General features: G+C 43.2%; 1 pseudogene; it reads right to left on the reverse strand.

Moving 5' to 3' along the window:
• Positions 1-5,044: 5,044 nt before the first annotated feature.
• Positions 5,045-6,143, reverse strand: LOC149303451 (olfactory receptor 14A16-like; annotated as a pseudogene).
• Positions 6,144-6,468: the final 325 nt, after the last annotated feature.

A 6,468-nucleotide genomic window follows, 5' to 3' on the forward strand; every position in this document is an offset into this window, starting at 1 on the left:
ATTACAGAAATCCAACCGAGAGGTCACCAGAGCATGTACCACCGTTTCAAGGTCCCCCCGGCCCAGGTAGGGTCACAGCTGGTGTATCAGCCGAAGCTGATAACAGGTGCTCCTGACCGTCGCATCCACCTGAGATGTAAGGTGGAGCGACGAGTCCAGGAGCACTCCCAAGCTGCGAACAGAGTCCTTCAAGGGGAGCGTGACCCCGTTCAGGACAGGTGGACAAATATCCATCCCTGGGCCCGGGGAACCTATCACAAGCACTTCCGTTTTCTCTGGATTCAAACTGAGTCTGTTTCCCTCATCCAGCCCATTACCGACTCCAGACAGGCGTCTAGAGGAGAGATGCCATCCCTGGTCACTGCATCAGTCGGAGACACAGAGAAACATATTTGGGTGTCATTAGCGTACTGATAGCGTACTGAATGAGAGTTTGGGCTCAGCAGCATGTGCTAGGCAGAGTGGAGAAGCACACGGTCTTGGCAATAGCCACCCCAATGGTTTGGGGAGCAGGAACTAGGCAGTTTGTTTAGGTGGTGGCAGTTGCAGTGAGTGGGAAGCAGATATTCAGCATGGAAACCTGGTCAGCAGGAGGAACGCCCCCTGGTTTTCCTTCATTTGCCAGCACCCTGGCAATAAAATACTCATTCTCATCCTTGGCCTTTCCTTCTCAGATCTCCACAGGGGCAGGTGGATGAATAAGGCCAACAGTGCCACTGCCTTTGTAGTCCCACTGTGCTAGGGTGACTATGCATGGTCAGTGGCCTCCTTGGGCTTCATTTCACCTTGTTGGGGGAGGCATCTGGGCAGGTGAGGGATGAGAGAGAAGGGAGGCTGCCCCCTCTTCTGTGCAACCTCCTCAGGAGGAGGGAGCTGAAGCCAGGAGGGGCACACTCTCCCCTCTTCTCTTCCACTTCATTGGCTTCTTCCTCAGAGAAAGGGTCATGCTAGTGAAGAAGATGGCCCGGGCACTAGTAGTAGTACCATGCCACCTGCAGTGGGAGGAAGGCCCCACCAGGTGTCACACCACTTCTGGGGTGTCACTTGGTGCAGTACACACATCCCGCACTACCTTGCTAAGGTGATGGCTGAAATACCTAAACTGCCTTCCTGGCCTTGAGAAAGCAGGTTGTGGTTCACACATGCAGACATGGTTGAGGTGGTGTCCAGTCCAAGTCCTAGCAGCCTTGTGGAACAAGAGCCAGAGGCATGGAACCCAAGAGGGAGCGGCAGGAACAGCTGCAGGCCACAGTGGATACAGGTGAGCATGGCAGACAGTGTAGGAGTGGTCCTGTGAGTTGGTCTTGGGGAAAATGGGGCAACCCTAGGTCCAGGGAGCTTGGATAAGCAGCATCTTTGGTCAGTCATGGAGATGGTGGCCAACACCCATTGTTCTCTCTAGGAAGGGGCTTGGTCCTATCTTGCAGTGCTGGACATGTTTTTTTGCCTGTGTGTCTTCAGGTTTTTTCCAACTTATGATGATTCTGCAATGAACCTATCATGATGTTTTCTTGTCATCATTTATTCAGAAGGGTTTTTATTGCCTTCCTCTGGCTGAGTGAAACTTGTTCAAGGTCGCACACTGGTTTTCCTCGGCCAAGCAGGGATTCAAACTGTGGTTTCCCAGCTATCTAGTCCAACACGCAAACCAGTATATCATGCTGGCTCCCTGGTTTGACACACATTATCATTTTACCCAGATATAGCTCACATTTCATTCTAAGTGAAATTCTGTCACCAACTAGGGGTACTTTGAGCTTCACATTCTCACTGCCCCCCTTTAAAAACAAAAACAAAATATATACCATAATTTATTTAGTTTTTCAAACAGTTCTCAGTTTGTTTTCCCTAGCATAATGGTCAATGTCTGGCAGATGTTGAACACAGAGTTGCATTAGAGGATCTAGAGATTCCTAGAGAGGTGTTCTCTCAGTCAAAAACATGGTGTTTTTGTTATTTGCAGCTTTTCCACATTCGTGGGGGTCCTGTGCCCCTAAGCCCAGCAAATGTGGAGGGACGAGTGTAGTCCCTGTTAAAATAAAATATCAACAGAATAAAATTCTGTGGTGGTGATGCGGAATTGTCCAGCACTGAAAAGCATAGGTTAAAAGTACTATATGCTCTGTAAATTGAGTGATTAAAGGAGCAGTCAGTTTCATGTTCTGTATATCACAAACACAGTGGTTTTGTATTCATACCCAAAATATACAAGTACAAAAAATATGCACCATAAACTAATAAAGTGTAGTTGAAAAAATGAGAGGGAAACTAGAAAGCTGACAACTAGTTTCAGCTGACATTTTAAAAAATAAGCTCTTTTAAAATTATACTAAAGAGATTATCCGATGGGGGGAAACTGGGGAAGAAAAAGGCATATTCCCGGCAAAATCATGAGATCACACTGAAAAATTTCAAATGATGTTGTGCTTATCGAGGACTTAACCCATGAAAATCCAGGAATGCTCCAACAACAAACCATTCCTGGGACTTTCCAAGTGAATGGTTTGTTGCTGGAGCATTCCTGGATCTTCATGGGTTAAATCCTGGATAAGCACGACATCATCTGAAAAACTTCATCACAATCACACGACTTTGCCGGGAGTATGCCTTTTACTCCTGGCTTCCCCACCCCATCTGATAATCTTCTAAGACTCTTTCTCTCCTTGACATCAATTGTTGTTGTTGTTGTTTCATTTGCTTAATTGTAGTTTTGTGAGATATTTAGTCTTCTCTATCAGAGAGCTCTGATGCCATAATATGTTTGGTGCCTAAAAACTACAAATTGCCACTATGGCATCACAATTACTCCTGTCTCAAGTTTGGTTTCAAACAATCTCAGGGAATAGCATTAAGCCCTAATTCTTTTCCAAAGAAGCTTAACAGTTGGAGATCTCTTACCAACAGAAACCTATAATAAAACATTGCAGTGCATGCCCAGCCCCTCATAGCTTCAGTTCATCTCAAGAGGGGCCTTTTATCATGTGATAGGTATAGATGTAGATAGAGGGAGATAAAGACAGAGAGAGAGATCCACACAGTTTTAGCAACTTCTATTCAGGCTACCCTAGAAGAAGTGAAATTAAATCTTCATGCAAAATGAATAATAATCTTTGTTTCAGTATACCCCAAGATCTCATACAATGTAGTTCTGTTGCTCACAAATGTCCAACCACAGTAGGGGATATAAATAGCTAGCAATGAAAATTCTCCTCATTATAACTGGACTTCTTCAGCAAAGGGAGATTCATCAATCTTCAGTAGGCTGAGGCCTGAAATTCTCTGGTTTCCAAATGACAAAATTTGGATGATAGTGCTGGCAAGAAGACCTGTACTGCATAATTAGGGCTAATTGGATCCACAAAGTTTCTTCTTGCCCAGTAAACTTCCCCTTTGCTTCTCTTCATATAATAGAGGCGGGTTCCAGACCGCACAAAAGTACGTGCTCGGCACATACTAGGGTTAGAAAGGGGTGTCCTTTCCAGATACCCCTAACCCTAGTACATGCCGAGCACATACAAAATGGCGGCGTCCATTCTACATGGGTGCTGCCATTTTGACGTAGCAGACGCTTAGCGTCCGCACATCTTGGTGTGGAAATGACACCACAAGTGCCCCATTGGTGCCTTGCGGCATTATTTCCATGCCGCAAAAAGAACCCGCTTTTTGCAAGTTCTTTTTGCTGCACTAAGGAATCGCACAGTTTGTCCGCTGCAGTTCCCTGATGCAGCAAACACCGGCGCCAGCAGACCACCCTTTTGGGCGGTCTGTAAAGCGCCAATGTTTTTCTTTCTCATGAGCCAAATTCTTTATTTCTCCCATTTTTACTGGGGGTTTTTTTTTGCATGCATTCATTTGTTCCTTTGTGAGCTTTGTACCCTACAGAACTCTACACAGAATTAGTAATATAATCATTACTGTCAGTGTCAGCGTCATAAAAGAAAGAGTCCCCATTATATGTCTTTCAGCCACTCTGCATGCTTCCTTATTAATATTTATGTTATAAGGCTTCAAAGAAATAACATCTTGGATGGCCCTTTATCCCTTTGAACCATACTAATATTAGCTTGTCAGCACTCGATCAAAACTGAACAGCCAGCATTCAACTGAATTTGAATATGTATTCAAATATGAATTTGAATATGTATTTGAGTATGTATTTTCCCTGGATGAAGATTAACCTTCCATTTTGAAGCCAAGCCCTCCCTCCAGTCCATCTGCCTTGGTCCAGGCCTCGGAGGTAGAGAGGAACTGCTGGACCTCTTACCCTCTCCCTCCCTTCTCCTTCTGTGTCATGTCTTTTTAGATTGTAAGCCCGAGGGCAGGGAACCGTCTAACTAAAAAGATTGCATGTACAGTGCTGTGTAAATTTACAGCGCTTCATAAATAAAGGTTAATAATAATAATGGTTAATAACAAACCAAGGCTATGCTGTCCCCCCCCCCCACCTCTTTTTTAAATTTTTTAATGCAAATGCAACATATTGGTTCACTCAAACTGAAAACAGAGCCAGCATAGTGTAGTGGCTTGAACTCTGACCTAGGACTTTAGGAAACTAGGATTTGAACCCTTGCTCATCAAACAATGGAAGCCTACTGGTGATCTTGGGCAAGTCATGATCTCTCAGCCTCAGAGGAAAACAATTTCAACTTCTCCTTCCCTGAAAGCCCTATGGAACAAGAGTGGAAAACATGGGACCACCAAGATGGTGATTCTGGAAGTTTAGTTCAACAACATCTGGAGTGTCACATGTTACTCATCTCTGAAGAAGATGTAAAATTGCAGTGTAATGTTCAGCTCTGGGAAAGAGGTTTGCTAAAAACTGTCCAACAGCATGTATTCAACTATCCCAGCTTTACTTTCAGTGAAAGAAAAGCCCATTGGATGGATTCTGAAGAACGAGTTGCAATATAAAATATATATTTTCAACTTGTAAAATAACAGGTATGCAGTCCCCTATTGCTTCTGTACATACACATGATGAAATGGAAGCAGTATTTACAAAAAATAAAGAATGAATTCTTAGAAGGAGGTACTCACCATTACATTAACTACATTTATTTAAATTATCCACTCATCTGTGCTGAAAGACTGGGGAAGAAATATTTAGAAAAGTACCGAAGTGATAATATCTTAGACAGAGCATTTTTTATATCTTTGTTCCTCATCGCATAGATTACTGGATTCATTAAGGGTGGAACCATGGAATAGACCATGGTTAAGGCCAAATCAAAAGATGATGGAGAAGCGGAGGTGGCCCTGAGATAGGAAAAACCTCCGGTGAATATAAATATGGAGAAAATGATGAGATGCGGAAGGCAAGTGGAGAAAACCTTTTGCCTTCCCTGTGCAGAAGGGATTCTCAGCACTGCTGTGAAGATGTGCACATAGGTTACTACAATAAAAATAAAGCATCCTACCCCAACAATAACACCTAACAAAACTACTCCAATTTCAAAAAGGTATAAATCAGAGCAAGTAAGCTTAAGTAACTGTGGGATTTCACAGAAAAACTGATTGACAACATTGGAGCAAAAGTGGGGTGTAAAGGTGCCAACAGTGTGTAAAATCCCATAGCATAAGCTGCCAATCCATACAGTAGTCACCATCTGAAAGCAGGCTTGCCTGTTCATTACCATCTCATATTGTAATGGATTGCAAATGGCAACATACCGATCATATGCCATGACTGTGAGAAGAAAGAAATCAGATGATAAAAAGAAGATATAGAAAAGGACTTGAGCAACACACCCAGAATAAGAAATGTGCCTGTCGTTCATCAGGGAGTTAGCCATAGATAAGGGAATAATGACTGAAACTTGTCCCATGTCCTGTATGGCCAAGTTCATCAGAAAGAAGTACATGGGGGTGTGTAGATGGTAGTCAGATGCTATTGCAGCAATGATGAGGAGATTCCCTGCAGCTGCTGCCAGGAAGAAGATGAGGAATGCAATGAAATGTAGAATCTGCAGTTTCCGAACAGTAAAGAATTCCAAGAGAATAAATTCTGATAGAGAAGTCTGATTTATTAATTGTCGCTCCTTAAGGTGCATGATGGCAACCTGTTCAAAGACAGGGAAGAGAAAGACAGTTCTTAAGCATAGTTACAGAAATTGATCCAAAAGCCAGTACAGGCAAAAAGTACATAGTGGTTTACAAATGTGGGGTCAGAGGCTACGCTGAAGGTGATAAGAAAGTTTCCTGCAGATGTTGCCAGGCAAAAGACAAGGAATGCAATGAAGTATAGAAACTGTAGCTGTCAAACCTCTGAGAATTCTCAGAGAGGAACATTGACAGATTTATTAAATTTTGTTCCTTAGTGCTTTGGAAGGAATGACAATTTTTAAAATAAGCATACCAAGTTTTAATTCTGAGCACCAGTTCTGACTCAAATTAACCTTTTTAAACTGCTACCATCTGATCCTGGGGGGTGGAAGTGGGGAGCAAATTCCAGTTTGGAATGTCCTCCTT

Source organism: Sceloporus occidentalis, unplaced genomic scaffold, assembly GCF_023333645.1.
Source record: "Sceloporus occidentalis isolate IW3139 unplaced genomic scaffold, rSceOcc1.0.p SCAF_14, whole genome shotgun sequence".
Classification (NCBI taxonomy): domain Eukaryota; kingdom Metazoa; phylum Chordata; class Lepidosauria; order Squamata; family Phrynosomatidae; genus Sceloporus; species Sceloporus occidentalis.